The following is a 19,168-nucleotide window of genomic DNA, read 5'->3' on the forward strand; positions in this document are numbered from 1 at the left end:
GATGCGTAGCGGTGGACCTCAAAGGCTAGTCGGATCCGACGTAGTGCTAGGCGTGGTTTCCAATGTATCGGTAAGAGCATGGCTAATAGAAGAGCCGGCTGCTGGCTCTAAACTAGTGCCATGTCACCTATAGTCTTCATAAAATCCCACTTGTATAATAGGTTGGCTATTAGATTGGCTATAGTGTAGCATGTGCATACAATTTATTAGGATCCACTGCAAACTGCAACTTTGTGGCCATTTCAAACACCATAGATATATATGCCATTCATGCCAATAGGATGTGACCAGACAAACTGATTAATATTCAAACCACACTTAAACATTACATAATAAATACGATCTCCAGCAAACGAGCTGTTAATTTTGATCTAGACAAACAATAAGCATCAAAATGGTGGAGAATAACACCATCACATCGACACTTCAACATTACATAAGTCTATAAGAAATCGTTAACTAAACATAATGCCAAATAAGATCTTAGGCAAACAAGCCATTAGTTTTGATCTAGACCATGCACGAAAGTCACAAAGCATAGTTGAAACTTTGTAGAAAGGAGCGACCATCCATTTGCATCGATATACTTCAAGATCTGTATGGGAAAAGGAAACAAAGACAACGTAAATAAGCAGCTATACATTACATTTTTCTGAACAATACAGTAGAGTGCTCTTTAATTAGTTAATAAACAAAACATGTTTAGACTAGAGAATGCATACATGCAAATACCACCTACTGCAAATACCACCTGCAGCAATCACCACATCATTGCTCAATCCTGAAATAAAAATGCATGTAAAATATCATGTTTATCCTCAATGTTACAGAAAAACTGGAATAGGAACATGCAGATATCAGTATCCCACCATGATTAATTATGACGGCTATTTCGAAACATATGCCAAACATGCTTGACCAAATCATTTTTAAGCCGGGTATGTTGTGGATGAGCACAGATAGTAGCTTTTCTACCCATTACAACAGCGAAACAAAGATTTCCGATAACATTCACTCTAGGAGGCGGAGCAAATGAAGCCCCTGGATTCTCATTCAAGTCAATATGAATGGCAGTGAAGAATCCTACCTACAGCAGTTTTGAACTCCTTGATGGTTGTGACTGCATTTTGGAGCTTAATAATGCAGTTATAATCTTGCTAAAACAACACTTAGATACATGAGAAGAAGATATTGCTGCATTTAGATACATGAAAAGTGGACTTTTGCCCACCTCTGACCATGCTCACGAAATGCAGTATGTCAATAGCTGCTATTGTATATCATACAAATGTCCAGATCGGAATCATCAGCTAGAAACTAGCAAGGTAATCGTATATGCATAAAGGAATAAAGAAAGGAATCATAACATACATCCAGATCGGAGTCATCCATATTTTCATGCGTGAACCAAGGAGACGCAGAGCAATCAACGCCTGCAGATGGTGCCCAGCAAGGGCCTTGAGCCGCATCACCTGCTGCAGCCTGGCGGACCAGCATGGTGCGGAAGAGGAGGACGCCATGGGCACCGACGGCAGGACGAGGTGAGGCACTGCCGGCTGGACGAGATAAGGCCACGATGGAGGGATCTCCAGAGGCTCCGGTGCCGCCCGCAGTTCAAGGTCCGGGAGGTGGCGATTTGGGGGCGATTTGAAGCATCGGTCCTATGGTTCAGAAGAGGATTTAGGGGCTTCTCCGATTTCCACGATTTGGGACGAGGGTGAAGGAATTGGCGCGCGCGCGGACAAGGAGAAGAGCGGGAGGCGAGGGAGACGCACCGGATCGACATCGCCGACGCAAGCGCCCGCATCGGGCTGCAAGCGGGCGGTTGTTTCTCGTATCTAGCGCTGTAGCCGGGCGATACAGGAAGCGCCCGTTTTTTTCTCTCTCCTTTCGTCTCTCCACTCCAGCTCGGATTTTGGTGACGTGGAACGGTTTATAGCCTGCTGACTCTGATCTATACTCATCTATTATACTCCCTCCGTCCTAGTTTTTAAGTCATATTCTTAAAAATTATTTGTCCCATAACCCCCACCTCCTAGGCATAATTTTATTTAATGTGGGAGAGAAAGGGGTTGCATGCACCAATGAGGGAGAGAAAGAGAATGCATGCACCAATGAGGGGGAGAAAGGGGCTGCATGCACCAATGAGAGAGAGAAAATAAGACCCAATCAGCTAGTACCTTGAGCCAAGATATTCAAAAATTGTGACTTACAAACTAGGACGGAGGGAGTACTTGCTCTAAGTGTCCAAGGCCAACTTCCTACGACTACCTAGTTCCTCCTACGTGTTGAAGAGCAGCAGCTTCCTACGACTAGCTAGCTACTGCGGACGGCCTAGTAGTACTTGGTGTCCAAGCAATAGTAGGTTTATGTCTACGAGTAGACAAGAACCATGGACCGAGACGTAAATACGTACGCAGTGAAGTAAGCACATGCTGTTATGGGCTTGAAAATATAAAATATACTCCCTTCGTCCTCAAATAAGTGGACATCTAGCCTCTAAACTTTATTCACAAAAGAGTGTACTCCTATCTTCCCAATGCAATTTAATTGCTTCTCTCTCATCGCACGGAAATCAAACCCAATAATATTGAGCACATATTCTTCTTATTTTTTACATGCAATTAGCTTATTGGAGGTGAAAGAATTAAAGATGAGAGATGCATGTTCCCAATGTACTTTTCACTCCACCTCATAATTTATCTTGAAAACCCCGTGGGTACACTTATTTGTGGACGGAGGGAGTAGGGTAGCAAGCATATCCTATCCGCATTAGCAGCAGTAGACATAATGAAATGTGGTGATGTAGAGCAGTAGATGGATATGATCTCTACGAAGATAGGATAAACGGTGACGGAGACTATGCAAGAAAGGGATCGGCGAACAAAGAGTGATGGTGTGAATTGGCGGTGATGATGCATACGACCAAGCGACTTTGTCACGTCCTTTTCGGTCACTACTCGCTGATGCTAATCGTTGTATACACATCCGTGTGCGGGTGGCTGCTAGCTTGCGCATGAAAACAAGACGCTTACATCGCGGCGTGACACACACGATTGCCCGTTCCTTTTTGTTGGACTTGCTCTACAAGTGGTCGTCGAAGAGTTTGAAAATTGCGTGTAATTGAATGGTAATGCAAATAACAGATGCTAGGCTAACACGTTTCAAAATTCCAAAAACAAACTCGGTAAAAAAATCACCTGTACATCCGGGTGTGTTCACACATTCTGGAGTAGGCTGTGGCCGTGGGCACTCAAGCATTATCCGAGAACCTAGGGAATGACGCGGATGTGTGCGGTCCCACCTGGCTCCGATGTCGCGGCGCGGCACTGACTCCTGAAAGGCACCACACAGGAATCGGGCTAGTGGACAGGAGAGGAGGGAGGACTGGAAAATAAAAATGCCGAGAGAAAGATGTAACGGAATACGACGTGAAGTACGGTTGTACATTGTTGTCGTGTTGCGGCGCACGGCGCACGCTGTGCCGTGCACGAATTCTGCTTCCGGGCTCCGGCCGCTTGGTGGTGTAGTTTTTAATCAATGTGTGCAAATCCTGTCGACACGCGACGTACGGGACACATGCCTCCATCACATGTTTGCGCTGACTGCTCATGCATAATTGTGCTTCAAGTAGGAGCGTCTGTGCGTGACGCAACTGGACACGGTCGCTGGTCCACGGTGCTCATCCCTTGCCCTTTTCCCCGATAGTAAAGATTTGCCCAGCAAGATTGTTGGATAATGCATGTGGCCATCTGCGTGCCTATCCATGCTGTGCACACATGTCGTGCCACGGTCACAGGCACCGCAAAGATTAGCATGTGAAGATATATTTGGCATCGCTGTTGCAGTATATTTGACTATCATTTCGGGTACCATCGACCATTATATTAGCGCAGCGACCCAGAGCAGCCCTCTTAGGTTGCAATAATATGATCCATCCGTTGCAAAGTTGTCCTACGTTGGAAGGTTTCGAGCTGGATTTTAAGAAGAAACTTATCAACTTCATGCACCGTGCAGGCCGCCGTGTTGCCGTTGTTTTGGATGGTTTACAATTAGGTGACATCAGCCTCCTTTAGAGATGACACGTCTGGTTTCTGCTTAGTTGGAGCAGAGAGAATATATAGAGAGAAGATTGTTCTCCCTTAGTTAAAGGATCGTCTCTTAGAAAATAATGTAAAGCTATCTTTCCATTGTACCACATGACTTTACTTAGCAACATAATTTTCCATCAAAATTTAATCAGTTATCATTAATTGATATGATAGGTATAAAAGATAGTAGTGCATTGTATGATTGATATATATTATCTTCTCTAAATAACGTGACAGGGTAAGTAAAGACATGCCATTTGTACTACCTCCTCCGTTTCAATGAATAAGGCACATGCGAATTTCAAGACAAACTTTAATCCAAAAATTTGTGCAACAAAATTTTGATTATATTATACTAATAGTTGGATTCGTATTGAAAAACATTTTCTAATAATGGTAATTTTATCATAATAATTTTTATATATTTAGAGTAATTACTAAAAAACACGAAAAAGAGGATGCTTTATTCATTGTAATGGAGCGATTATTGTGCATTCAGATAACTCCACATATACTCGACAGTGTTCGATTGCCAGGGATGGTGATGTGCGACAGTAGACGCATGGGCGCAGCAGGGATGATTCGGTCCCCTTGATCCACCCCGAACGCGCCCAGGAATCGATCAGCGCGGCGCGAGGAGCAACTGGCGCTGCTGCATACACGATGCTGTCGGCGCGTACATGGCGCTGGCGGCACTATGCTGCACTCCACGATTTTTTAGCTGCTGCCTCTGGAGCCTGGTCTGCCTAATGAATTTCTAGGAAATCAAATTAGCCCCTGGGTCACTCAGGTGTGAGCGTTTTTTGGCCATTAGCCGATTTTGTGTGGCTGACGTGTGGGTCCCTATGCGCCGCAGGATAGCACTAGCATCCAGGCCTCTCAGGCCATCTGCCGCTCCTGCAGTATGGGCCCGTTCACGGTGTCGAGAGTTGCTGTTCGGCCGATGCAACACTTTGTGAGGAATTTTCATGTTATATAAAATGCGATATTATAATTGTTGGTAGGTTTGGCTACACATTTTGTCAAAATTGTAAAAGCCTCAATTTGACTAGGAGCAGAATTTAGAAGCATGACTAGTTTGTTGATGTGGAAACACTTTGTGAGCAAAATAGTAGGGGGTACTATGGTGTGTAGCCTTGAGGGATACTTTACCCTAAGTTTGTTTTTGTCCACGAAGAAAGATCTTCAGACTTTGCTGCGGGAGGCTATACCCCATTAGAAAAAAAAAATCACATTTTCATTACATTTTGGGCAATACACACATTCTCAGGCCGAAAGAAATGGCTGTAAGAATATTTTGTATGGCAAACCCTCATTTCCCAAGCGCACCGCAATGAGCAGTGGCGGAGTTAGACAAGAACTGATGGCGGGCAGAAGTTAAAATCTTCCAGTTTGTTGGTGGGGGGCAAGGAGTCGCAACATTTGTTGGGTCGTGGAGGTCCATGGACCGAAACGAGAAACCAAAAAATCTGCGTCGGTTTTCTTATAAGCACACCAGCCCAAAACAAGTGTGTTTTTGTAAGGACGATAATTTTGCCCACGACCTCGGCTAACCGTGGATAGCTTAACGTGCCCATCAAGTGGTAGGGCATGGATATAGGACTATACCCACAAGTATACCCATACCCTACCTATTTATACATGTCATGTGGATTCGTAGGGCTCCATCCAATGCAGCCCAGCAGCACAACAACATAAGGGTTAGTCAAAGCCTCAAAGGAGTTGATAATGCAAGGCACAAGCAGCCGAAGCCAATGTTGCAGCCACTCGGGAAAAGAGGTTGAACTCATCCTAAGCCTTCTTATGAGCATGTGAAGGACCGACCCATGAGTGGCATCAGTATTGCAGACTAGGTAAAACCCCGTCTAACTTAAATATGTGACTACACCTTGCATTTGTGGCTATATCTAGTGGCTTTTCATCTATATGTAGGTGCTACAAGCTGTGTATCACGTCAAGGAGCTATGGAGCTATACGAGAACAAACTATTCACTTGTACTTATAAAGGAAGATGATCAAATGTGACTAAGTGAGAAACAAGCTATCATTCATACAAAATGGGTAAATAAGGCTAGAAGAAACGCGGCAATGAACCATCGGTCATCGCTCTTAAAGAGGGTGGCACAAACACGAGTGGACGTGTTATTTGACCAAGGGGGCACAAGGCCACCAACTAAGATCTAAAGTGTGATGTTTTATCACTTGCATTACCTGAGACACTGAAGCGGTTGATTCCTTTGAAGGAGGAGGCAAATTCCAAGAGAGATGAGAGGAGACACTTTGGAGAAAACATGACCAAATAGTAAGCTTTCTTGACCTCAGAAATAAAACCCTTAAGGTACAAGAGAGATCTCTACCAGTTGAAGAGAGAAATGCTCGATCAGGAGAAATGGAGGTAGAGGCCAAATTGATCACCGAGGAGAACGAGATCATGATGGATGACTTGCAAATCATCGACCCAGCTCAAAGGGCTTGGTTTGAAAGAAGCAAGTGGTCATCCGAGAATACGATGCATTCTCAGTTCTCACGTATCTATCTTATTTTATTTATTTCTATGAAACTTGGGTCATCTGAAACTTGTGTTCGATATTATGGCATGTGAACTCTCTGATTGTATACTTAGTGGTGGTGTATTAGCTATTAAATACAAATTTTGGTATTATTTGCATTCATGTATGCCAATTGGGTGAGAAATAGGAAAAAAACGACTAGCATACACTAAATGGGTTGCCCCGTGAAGGAAACATGCCCTCGAGACAATAATAATTAATAAGTTGTACTGTTCTATATTTTCTGATTCATCATTGATATATACACTATTATCCATCAATTTTTTTTTCTAAATTCTTAGCATTGCTTAAATTACATGGTATGGTACTATACATAGCCAATTACCATATAAAACCCACACCTCACAAAAGTTTTCTTGGTAAACAGAAAAAATCTATGAAAAAATACACAAAATTTTCTACATGTAGACCACCAAGTTTTTTTTATTGAGAAACACGTACAACGCCGACCTCACAAATACGCAGGTTACTCACCCCTAAGAAACTATATGAGTTATATTATGAACGTAAAACATTTGTAGGTGTGAATAATTTTTTTACTTCGTACCTCAACAACCTCTCTCGAATATAACATCACATCAATGGCAAAGCCGTCAGTCCAAAAACCAATTACAAGACCTAAAATAAAAATTATATTTATTTAGTAACATAATAGCATTTCGGATTGCTTTTAAATTTTGTCCATAAACTCCACCAATCTAACCCCATGCCATGGAAGAGTTGGTTCTTTTCGCTTTCAGGTCGTGACTTGGGGGAATTCTCGACGTCCCCCTCTTTTTTGGAGAAGATCGTCGACGAGTGCCTCCCCATCTATCGCGCCATCACTCGGGTGGAGGTCGTGGACGGCTGCTCCACGTCTTTCTGGCTAGACTAGTCGCTGCCTGGCACCCCTCTCGTTGAGCACTACCCCGCCCTCTTCTCCCACTGCACCCGCAGACACGCCACGGTTGCCTCCGTGGTCACTCTGGGCCTCGACTTGCAGGCCCGCCCCACTTCGCTTGCGGCGGACGAGCTTCTCTTGGTCCGTCGGCTCATCGACAACACCTCCCTTGGTCCCGGCCAGGATATGCGCTCCATCGACTCTCCCTCGACGCCCCGTTTCTGATCGCGCGAGGCCTACCGCATGCTCTCGCCACCACGCCCGCAGGACGCATCGGCGTGCGTGGCTTGGTCTCTTCGGCTCCCATCGAAGCTGAAGATCTTCGCGTACCTTGCTGACATCGACCACCTGAGTACGAGAGCTAACCTCTTCTACAAGAACTGTGCCCCCTCTGATGTTTGTGTTACTTGCTCCGCCATGGAAACTGGCCGGCACATGTTCTCTGCTGTCTCCTAGCTGGTGAGGTGTGGGCCAAGTTGGATGTCCCAATCCCAGCTGGATGGTTCTCCGTTTGGGATCTTCAGGCCCCTCCCTGTGTATGCCGCCGCCTGGCACGTAGGAGTTGCGGCGATCCTTTGGTCCATATGGAAATCTCGCAATGACCTTGTGTTCAACGGCAAGACCTCTACCACGGGCTTCACACCCAGGCATGTGTGTGATGACCTCGCGCTCTGGCGTTGTCGCGTCCTGAATGCTACGCGAGCGGATGTGGATGCTCTTCGGTCATATATTATTGGTATAGTTGTTTGATGATGTGTCTCTCTCCCTACCCCTGTTTTACCTCTCATATCATGTACATATAGACCGGCTTCTTGGCCTTTTCGAGTAATAATCCCAAGCAGTGGTCCCCACCCCCCCCCCCCCCCCCCGCGTCATCCTTGAAAAAAATAGTATTTCGGAAAAATGCTAATTCCAGGATGAACCCAGGTGCACATGCACCTGGTTTCTTCAATGTTGGAAAAAATGCTATTTAAGAATCTAAAAAAAATGAAAAAAAAAAGTTCATGTACATATTTTGTTGATACTTACTTGTGTAAGTTTCACTAAAATATCCGATTGTATGTGGCTAACATAAAAATGACAAAAATATCCAGATGGCACTATAATGATCGGTGGTGTTCTGTTTATGAAAATAGGAAATTCCATTTTCACATTTATGTGTAAGTGACACATGGTCGTTTTATGCAAAAATAAGTGTCAAAATTTTCTGAAACTTTGAAATGGAATTTTTGAAAATCTTCATAATAGGGTGCATTTTCTCGTGCACCTGGGTTCACATCGTCCGCGTCCAGGAGATGAAGCGGCACCAAGCGACTAGGCAAGGTGCTAAGAGCATCTCTAGTAGACCCCGAACTCGCGGCCGAAACTTAAAAATTCCGGCGAGAATAGGGGTTTGGTTCGGAGATGGGCCAGAATGGAGCCCGAACTCGCGGCCTGGCCCGTAAAACGAGTTCGGGCCCCCGAGAAATCGAGTGGTCGCCCCGTATTAAAAGGGGCCGCAGAGGGAAGTTCGGTTTCTAAACCCTACTCCCCTCCGCCTCTTTCACTCCCGCCGCCGCTGCCAACCTCCTCTCCGGCGAGCGATTCCGCCTCCTCTGACGCCGCTCTGCCGCTTCGGCCACCACCCCTCCGTCCGCAATGGGGCGTTTAAGACGCGTAGGTAGGGAGGTGGCCGAATCGGCGGTAGAAAAGTACCTCGGCGTCTGCCGGGTGTACGGGGGGAGGCGGACCGTGCCAGGCGGTCGCGCTCCGACGGCGCATGGAAGCGGGCGGGCCGGAAGTGGCCCGAACTTATCGCGCGCCGTCAAACGCACGAGGAGGCGGCCGAGGAAGGACAAGCGGAGGCGCCCCCGCTGCCGGCGTTGCCCCCGCGCGGTAACGACGCCGACGGCCCGCCACTAACCCGCGGGAGCACCTCCGAGGCGGCGGCCTTCGAGGTGGCGGTGCTGATCGTCAGCAAGGAATAGCCGGCGACCAAAAACCCTTCGCCCCTGACGGGAAGCGCCCCGGTGAAAGTATAGTCCATCCGGGGACTAATCTAGTCTAATTAGGCCCCTTATTACCGAATGTAGGTCGAACAAGCATGTATTTTGCCTAGATTATTGTAAATTATGGACGAATTCAGCTTGATCGGAGCAAATCGAGTTCAATCGCGAGTTGCATTTTCCTGCGACGTTTGATTTCCGCTTTTTCGGTTCACGAGTTCGATTTCTGTTCTGCGCCGTGGCAAAATCCAACTACTTCCAATAATTCGGGAGACCGAACTCGTAGTTTTCGGTTCCGCGATATACGGGCTCTGCTAGTGATGCTCTAAGAGCATCTCCACTCGTTGGCGCTCCCTAGGCTGAAATTTGGCGCTCAATAGCGACGGATGGATGAAATTTTCGGCCTAGAGAGGCCCAGATTCCCAGCGGCGTGCCTAGGTGAATGCGGCGAAAAATTTGAAATGCTATCAAAATTTGGAAGGACACAACAGAATCAGGCTAAATTTAGGCAAAATTTGTACATATTAGGCGAGTTCAAAGTTTTTTCGTCGAATTCTTACATATATATGAATTTGACGTGCATACGATAGATAAAAACAAAAAAAACGGCATCTACACATGCCTCATTGGCGGTAGTATGCCATGTTGATACGTCTCCGACGTATCGATAATTTCTTATGTTCTATGCCATATTATTGATGATACCTACATGTTTTATGCACACTTTATGTCATATTCGTGCATTTTCTGGAACTAACCTATTAACAAGATGCCGAAGTGCCGGTTCCTGTTTTCTGCTGTTTTTGGTTTCGGAAATCCTAGTAACGAAATATTCTCGGAATTGGACGAAACGAAGACCCGGGGGCCTATTTTTCCACGGAGCTTCCGGAAGACCGAAGAACATACGAAGTGGGGCCACGAGGTGGCGACACCACGTGGCGGCGCGGCCAAGGGGGCCGCGCCGCCCGTGGTGTGGCCCCCTCGTCCGGCCCCGACTCGCCCTTCCGCCTACTTAAAGCCTCCGTCGCGAAACCCCTGATGCGAAAAACCACGATACGGAAAACCTTACTGAGACGCCGCCGCCGCCGATCCCATCTCGGGGGATTCTGGAGATCTCCTCCGGCACCCTGCCCGAGAGGGGATTCATCTCCCGGAGGACTCTACACCGCCATGGTCGCCTCCGGAGTGATGAGTGAGTAGTTCACCCCTGGACTATGGGTCCATAGCAGTAGCTAGATGGTTGTCTTCTCCTCATTGTGCTTCATTGTTGGATCTTGTGAGCTGCCTAACATGATCAAGATCATCTATCTGTAATTCTATATGTTGTGTTTGTCGGGATCCGATGGATAGAGAATACCATGTCATGTTAATTATCAAGTCATTACATATGTGTTGTTTATGATCTTGCATGCTCTCCGTTTCTAGTAGAGGCTCTGGCCAAGTTTTTACTTTTAACTCCAAGAGGGAGTATTTATGCTCGATAGTGGGTTCATGCCTCGCATTGACACCCGGGACGATGATGAAAAGTTCTAAGGTTGTGTTGTGCTTGTTGCCACTAGGGATAAAACATTGGCGCTATGTCCGAGGATGTAGTTGTTGATTACATTACGCACCATACTTAATGCAATTGTCCGTTGCTTTGCAACTTAATACTGGAGGGGTTCGGATGATAACCTGAAGGTGGACTTTTTAGGCATAGATGCAGTTGGATGGCGGTCTATGTACTTTGTCGTAATGCCCAATTAAATCTCACTATACTTATCATGTCATGTATGTGCATTGTTATGCCCTCTCTATTTGTCAATTGCCCGACCGTAATTTGTTCACCCAACATGCTTTTATCTTATGGGAGAGACACCTCTAGTGAACTGTGGACCCCGGTCCATTCTTTTAATACTTGAAATACAAATCTGCTCGCAATACTTGTTTTACTGTTTTCTCCGCAAACGATCATCTTCCACACAATACGGTTAATCCTTTGTTACAGCAAGCCGGTGAGATTGACAACCTCACTTGTTTCGTTGGGGCAAAGTACTTTGGTTGTGTTGTGCAGGTTCCACGTTGGCGCCGGAATCTCTGGTGTTGCGCCGCACTACATCCCGCCGCCATCAACCTTCAACGTGCTTTTTGACTCCTACTGGTTCGATTAAACCTTGGTTTCTAACTGAGGGAAACTTGCCGCTGTGCGCATCACACCTTCCTATTGGGGTTCCCAACGGACGTGTCAACTACACGCATCAAGCAAATTTCTGGCGCCGTTGCCGGGGAGATCAAGACACGCTGCAAGGGGAGTCTCCACTTCTCAATCTCTTTACTTTGTTTTTGTCTTGCTTTATTTTATTTACTACTTTGTTTGCTGCACTTATATCAAAACACAAAAAAAATTAGTTGCTAGCTTTACTTTATTTGCTGTCTTGTTTGCCATATCAAAAACACAAAAAAATTAGTTACTTGCATTTACTTTACTTAATTTATCATGTTTCCTTTTAATTTTACCACAAAGAACATACCGGTAGGACAAGGGTCTATAATTGGGAGGAACAATATAGAAGAATTTTTCACCCATGTTAGTACCGTTGAAGATTTTGAAGATAGACACTTGGTAGAACTTGCTCCTACTTATGAAATTGCTGCTGCTTGCTTTAGTTCGCTCGTTGGAAACTAAATTTGTTAACCTTAATCCTATAATCCAACACATGTTTCTTACACTTGGTGATTTGGAAGAGGGGAAAAGAAAGATTTTGTTTTAGAAACCCTTCTTAGAGAATTTGGTGGTCTAGCAAGAGAGGCTAGAAAGGTCTTTGCTAAATTTAATATGTTTGGTTCTCATACTAATTTTGTTAGCCTCCTTGAAAAAATGGATATGGATAGGATAAGGTACACTAATAATGCTAATGATGGTGGGGAGATCAAAGCACCAATACCATGTAAACTCCTAGCTATGAATGATGCACTAGAACATAACTATGCTTGGCTTGTTCCTGAAAATTTGTTTGATGAGAGTAGCAAGCCCAAGACTAATGAAAAGGGAGACGCTGAAACTTATGTATCCAATATACTATGCATGGTTGAGAAAACCCCAAACCCCGCTGTAGGTGCACCACCCTTCGATGTTACTTGAGAAACACTTTCTGCGCCTAGCCGAAAGGCGTTAAAGAAAAGCGCTTATGGGAGACAACCCATGTTTTTACTCCAGTATTTTTGTTTTATATTTGTGTCTTGGAAGTTGTTTACTACTGTAGCAACCTCTCCTTATCTTAGTTTTATGTTTTGTTGTGCCAAGTAAAGTCTTTGATAGAAAAGTAAGTACTAGATTTGGATTACTGCGCAGTTCCAGATTTCTTTGTCTGTCACGAATCTGGGTCTATCTCCCTGTAGGTAGCTCAGAAAATTAAGCCAATTTACGAGCATGATCGTCAGATATGTACGCAACTTTCATTCAATTTGAGCATTTTCGTTTGAGCAAGTCTGGTGGTCTAATAAAATCCATCTTTACGGATTGTTCTGTTTTGACAGATTCTGTCTTTTATTTCGCATTGCCTCTTTTGCTATGTTGGATGAATTTCTTTGATCCATTAATGTCCGAGTAGCTTTATGCAATGTCCAGAAGTGTTAAGAATGATTGTGTCACCTCTGAACATGTGAATTTTTATTATGCACTAACCCTCTAATGAGTTGTTTCGAGTTTGGTGTGGAGGAAGTTTTCAAGGATCAAGAGAGGAGTATGATGCAATATGATCAAGGAGAGTGAAAGCTCTAAGCTTGGGGATGCCCCGGTGGTTCACCCCTGCATATTATAAGAAGACTCAAGCGTCTAAGCTTGGGGATGCCCAAGGCATCCCCTTCTTCATCGACAACATTATCGGGTTCCTCCCCTGAAACTATATTTTTATTCCGTCACATCTTATGCACTTTGCTTGGAGCGTCGGTTTGTTTTTGTTTTTTTTGTTTTGTTTGAATAAAATGGATCCTAGCATTCACTTTATGGGAGAGAGACACGCTCCGCTGTAGCATATGGACAAGTATGTCCTTAGGCTCTACTCATAGTATTCATGGCGAAGTTCCTTCTTTGTTAAATTGTTATATGGTTGGAATTGGAAAATGATACATGTAGTAAATTGCTATAATGTCTTGGATAATGTGATACTTGGCAATTGTTGTGCTCATGTTTAAGCTCTTGCATCATATACTTTGCACCCATTAATGAAGAAATACTTAGAGCTTGCTAATTTGGTTTGCATATTTGGTTTCTCTAGAGTCTAGATAACATCTAGTATTGAGTTTTGAACAACAAGGAAGACGGTATGGAGTCTTATAATGTTTACCATATGTCTTTTATGTGAGTTTTGTTGTACCGTTCATCCTTGTGTTTGTTTCAAATAACCTTGCTAGCCTAAACCTTGTATCTAGAGGGAATACTTCTCATGCATCCAAAATACTTGAGCCAACCACTATGCCATTCGTGTCCACCATACCTACCTACTACATGGTATTTATCCGCCATTCCAAAGTAAATTGCTTGAGTGCTACCTTTAAAATTCCATCATTCACCTTTGCAATATATAGCTCATGGGACAAATAGCTTAAAAACTATTGTGGTATTGAATATGTACTTATGCACTTTATCTCTTATTAAGTTGCTTGTTGTGCGATAACCATGCTTCGGGGACGCCATCAACTATTCTTTGTTGGATATCATGTGAGTTGCTATGCATGTCCGTCTTGTCCGAAGCAAGAGAGATCTACCACCTTCATGGTTGGAGCATGCATATTGTTAGAGAAGAACTTTGGGCCGCTAACTAAAGCCATGATTCATGGTGGAAGTTTCAGTTTGGACATATATCCTCAATCTCATATGAGAATAATAATTGTTGCCACATGCTTATGCATTAAAGAGGAGTCCATTATCTCGTTGTCCATGTTGTCCCGGTATGGATGTCTAAGTTGAGAATAATCAAAAGCGAGAAATCCAAAATGCGAGCTTTCTCCTTAGACCTTTGTACGGGCGGCATGGAGGTACCCCATTGTGACACTTGGTCAAAACATGTGCATTGCAAAGATCCGGTAGTCCAAGTTAATTAGGACAAGGTGCGGGCACTATTAGTATACTATGCATGAGACTTGCAACTTGTAAGATATAATGTACATAACTCATATGCTTTATTACTACCGTTGACAAAATTGTTTCATGTTTTCAAAATAAAAGCTCTAGCACAAATATAGCAATCGATGCTTTCCTCTTTGAAGGACCATTCTCTTTACTTTTATGTTGAGTCAGTTCACCTATATCTCTCCACCTCAAGAAGCAAACACTTGTGTGAACTGTGCATTGATTCTTACATACTTGCATATTGTACTTGTTATATTACTCTATGTTGACAATTATCCATGAGATATATATGTTACAAGTTGAAAGCAACCGCTGAAACTTAATCTTCCTTTGTGTTGCTTCAATACCTTTACTTTGATTTATTGCTTTATGAGTTAACTCTTATGCAAGACTTATTAATACTTGTCTTGAAGTACTATTCATGAAAAGTCTTTGCTTTATGATTCACTTGTTTACTCATGTCATCACCATTGTTTTGATCGCTGCATTCACTACATATGTTTACAAATAGTATGATCAAGGTTATGATGGCATATCACTTCAGAAATTATCTTTGTTATCGTTTTACCTGCTCGGGACGAAGCAGAACTAAGCTTGGGGATGCTTGATACGTCTCCGACGTATCGATAATTTCTTATGTTCTATGCCATATTATTGATGATACCTACATGTTTTATGCACACTTTATGTCATATTCGTGCATTTTACGGAACTAACCTATTAACAAGATGCCGAAGTGTCGGTTCTCGTTTTCTGCTGTTTTTGGTTTCGAAATCCTAGTAACGAAATATTCTCGGAATTGGACGAAACGAAGACCCGGGGGCCTATTTTTCCACGGAGCTTCCAGAAGACCGAAGAACATACGAAGTGGGGCCACGAGGTGGCGACACCACGTGGCGGCGCGGCCAAGGGGGGGCCCGCGCCGCCCTGTGGTGTGGCCCCCTCGTCTGGCCCCCGACTCTGCCCTTCCGCCTACTTAAAGCCTCCGTCGCGAAACCCCTGATGCGAAAAACCACGATACGGAAAACCTTACTGAGACGCCGCCGCCGCCGATCCCATCTCGGGGATTACGGAGATCTCCTCCGGCACCCTGCCGGAGAGGGGATTCATCTCCCGGAGGACTCTACACCGCCATGGTCGCCTCCGGAGTGATGAGTGAGTAGTTCACCCCTGGACTAGGGGTCCATAGCGATAGCTAGATGGTTGTCTTCTCCTCATTGTGCTTCATTGTTGGATCTTGTGAGCTGCCTAACATGATCAAGATCATCTATCCGTAATTCTATATGTTGTGTTTGTCGGGATCCGATGGATAGAGAATACCATGTCATGTTAATTATCAAGTTATAACATATGTGTTGTTTATGATCTTGCATGCTCTCCGTTTCTAGTAGAGGCTCTGGCCAAGTTTTTACTTTTAACTCCAAGAGGGAGTATTTATGCTCGATAGTGGGTTCATGCCCGCATTGACACACGGGACGGTGACGAGAAAGTTCTAAGGTTGTGTTGTGCTGTTGCCACTAGGGATAAAACATTGGCGCTATGTCCGAGGATGTAGTTGTTGATTACATTACGCACCATACTTAATGCAATTGTCTGTTGCTTTGCAACTTAATACTGGAGGGGGATCGGATGATAACCTGAAGGTGGACTTTTTAGGCATAGATGCAGTTGGATGGCGGTCTATGTACTTTGTCGTAATGCCCAATTAAATCTCACTATACTTATCATGTCATGTATGTGCATTGTTATGCCCTCTCTATTTGTCAATTGCCCGATCGTAATTTGTTCACCCAACATGCTTTTATCTTATGGGAGAGACACCTCTAGTGAGCTGTGGACCCCGGTCCATTCTTTTAATACTTGAAATACAAATCTGTTGCAATACTTGTTTCATCGTTTTCTCTCGCAAACAATCATCTTCCACACAATACGGTTAATCCTTTGTTACAGCAAGCCGGTGAGATTGACAACCTCATCTGTTTCGTTGGGGCAAAGTACTTTGGTTGTGTTGTGCGGGTTCCACGTTGGCGCCGGAATCTCCGGTGTTGCGCCGCACTACATCCCACCGCCATCAACCTTCAACGTGCTTCTTGACTCCTACTGGTTCGATTAAACCTTGGTTTCTAACTGAGGGAAACTTGCCGCTGTGCGCATCACACCTTCCTCTTGGGGTTCCCAACGGACGTGTCAACTACACGCATCACATGTAGTCACCGACGTCTTCATCAGAGTCGTCCTCGTCCTTTGGCGGCGTCTTCGGCGATGGGGGCTGGCGGCTACTCTCCTAGCCCGGGTCCCCGATGCGGCGAGGAGGAGGAGGCGGCGTCGACTCAGTCGTCGTCGAGGACGACGAAGGAGAAATCGCAAGGGGATAAATAGGCTAGGCGCTAGCGGTCACGGGTAGCTGGCTGGTTCTCACACCATTACTCCACTGTGTGGAGATTCACCTGAAAAGTTGTTGTTCCGGCCATTTACGGTGTGCGGAAGCCGAGACGATGAGGACGAGCGCCGTGTGTCGCTGGCAGGATGGGGCATGTGGCAGGGCGGGAATTTTTCGCGTGCTTTCTCTCCATCTGACGCTCGCAGGCGCTCCCTGGCGTGTTGGGTTCGGCCCGCGATCGTCGGATGAAAATATGGCCCAATCCAGCGAATTATGGGTTGTTGGGGGTGAATTAATCCATCGGATGATAAAAATCAGCTTGGAAAGGGGGTGCTGGGGCGCCGAGTGAAGATGCAACAATGGAGGCGAAGTGGTGGAAGGTTGCGGCACGCCATTTGAAGAAAGATTACTACCAAAGTATACCTACTAATTTTTTAGTTATAGCTAAAAGATTAGTTCTTGTTAGATAGTTGCTAACTTTTTAGCTCGTCAATGCTACACTACCAACTTTAGTTTATACTTTAGCTAATGTTGGTCAACTTATGAAAAAAAAATAGCTCAACCAAATATTAGGTAGCCAAAATTTTGGTAGTCCTCTAATTCATATTAGTTGATACTAATATAGATGTATTTAGACACATTTTATTTATAGATCTATTTCAATAGCAAGTAATATAAATCGAGGGAGTAGGATTTTTTTTGGGTGCAAACTAAACACACCCGAACATATTGGTGTGGTTAGATATAAATCCTACCGTTGTTCTATTGCACTCGCTACAGACGTCAATTGATCACTGCTTGCACAGCTCCAAAACGGCCATTGCGTCGTGCAGCTGCTGTCGTCCTTGCTCCTCCCAATTAGTACACGTTTATCGCTAACAGTCGTGCTCGTGCAGCCGGAAGAGTATCTTGTCTGGTAACGTGACCATCTGAAAATCTGACCGTTCCCCGTAATCCTGGGCACTGGGCTGCACGTACCTGCACCTGTAGCTGGATGGCCCCTAGTCCACAAATTATTGATGGTACCTAGATCCTCTTCACTGCTTCCCCGAAATGACGGGCCAAACTGAGATGCATGAGGCGTGCTGTTTTAAAAAGGAAGAGAAAGATGGATGAAGTGCTCGCTACAATGCGTGGATCTGCCAACTCAGGCACACTGGAGAAAGCAACAATTGAAGATGGGTGGAGGGGTGTCGGTTGCAATAATACGAGGACAGTGCCAAGATGCAGCATGGTGGCATTGGGCGCTCTGCAAGGAGTACGGATTATGCTCGCCAAAAGGTAACGGGATTGACAAGTGACAACCGCCCGGCCTGCCCACACTTGCAAGCATTCATGGCCGCCAAATCTTACCCGTACTCAGTTGTAATGCACGGATACGTGGACGCCAATGAATCAGGCTGGCATGAGGCTGGTGCCAATGCATCACCACACTATAGCCTCGCCACGTCAGCTCTCGCCCCCACTCTCACCACACTCTCACCCCACGGTGCCAGTGCACGGGCTATAGTGCCATCTCTCACCCCACTCTCGCCTCACTCTCGCCTCCCTACCGCCCCCACTAGCACCACTATCGCCCCTCTCACGCCTCGCTGTCGCCCCAACGCGGGCGGTAGCCGGGCGGCAGCGGGCGGTAGCGCCCGGCGCTGGCGTCCCGCCCCACTCCCGCCCGCCTCTCGCCCCAAACCGGGCGCTACCGCCTCCACTCCCGCCCCCATTGGCACCAGCCTGAAAAGTTTACCTGCGGAACCACCAGCACATGAATCCGCATTTATAAGTTGACAGTACCATTATTCTGCTCACTATACACACATGTATTCTTCTAATTTACTCACCTAGCGGAGGAACCATCTTAAAAAGAAAATATTAACACACACTGCTCGATCTGAGATCTAACTATAAATACTTGTCGCATGTTCAATAAATTTAGGCAGGTTTAGCCTACATTTTACTTAAATATGTGGCTAGTGTTTAGGGTCGAATGAAGTAGCATTTTTTGTTGAATGTAGATGGGCAGCAACCCAGTAAGGCAGCCCATGTAGTCTACAATTCCTGAAATCTCAAGGCCCGTCACGTTGGCAGCTTGGGACATCATTGGGGACAAAGTTTAGTCTCACATTGCTAGTTGGGAAAGAGTTGGAGTGGTATATAA

At 45.2% G+C, this 19,168-nt stretch overlaps 1 long non-coding RNA gene across 1 annotated transcript; it reads right to left on the reverse strand.

Annotated features, from left to right (window-relative positions):
* Nucleotides 1-395: 395 nt before the first annotated feature.
* LOC124669403 lies at nt 396-1,495 on the reverse strand. Its single transcript, XR_006992181.1, has 3 exons — nt 1,372-1,495; nt 740-781; nt 396-595 (listed from the first exon to the last, which is right to left on the reverse strand). It is a non-coding gene; the product is annotated as an uncharacterized LOC124669403 (long non-coding RNA).
* Nucleotides 1,496-19,168: the final 17,673 nt, after the last annotated feature.

Source organism: Lolium rigidum, chromosome 7 (genome assembly GCF_022539505.1).
Source record: "Lolium rigidum isolate FL_2022 chromosome 7, APGP_CSIRO_Lrig_0.1, whole genome shotgun sequence".
In the NCBI taxonomy this organism is placed as follows: Eukaryota; Viridiplantae; Streptophyta; class Magnoliopsida; order Poales; family Poaceae; genus Lolium; species Lolium rigidum.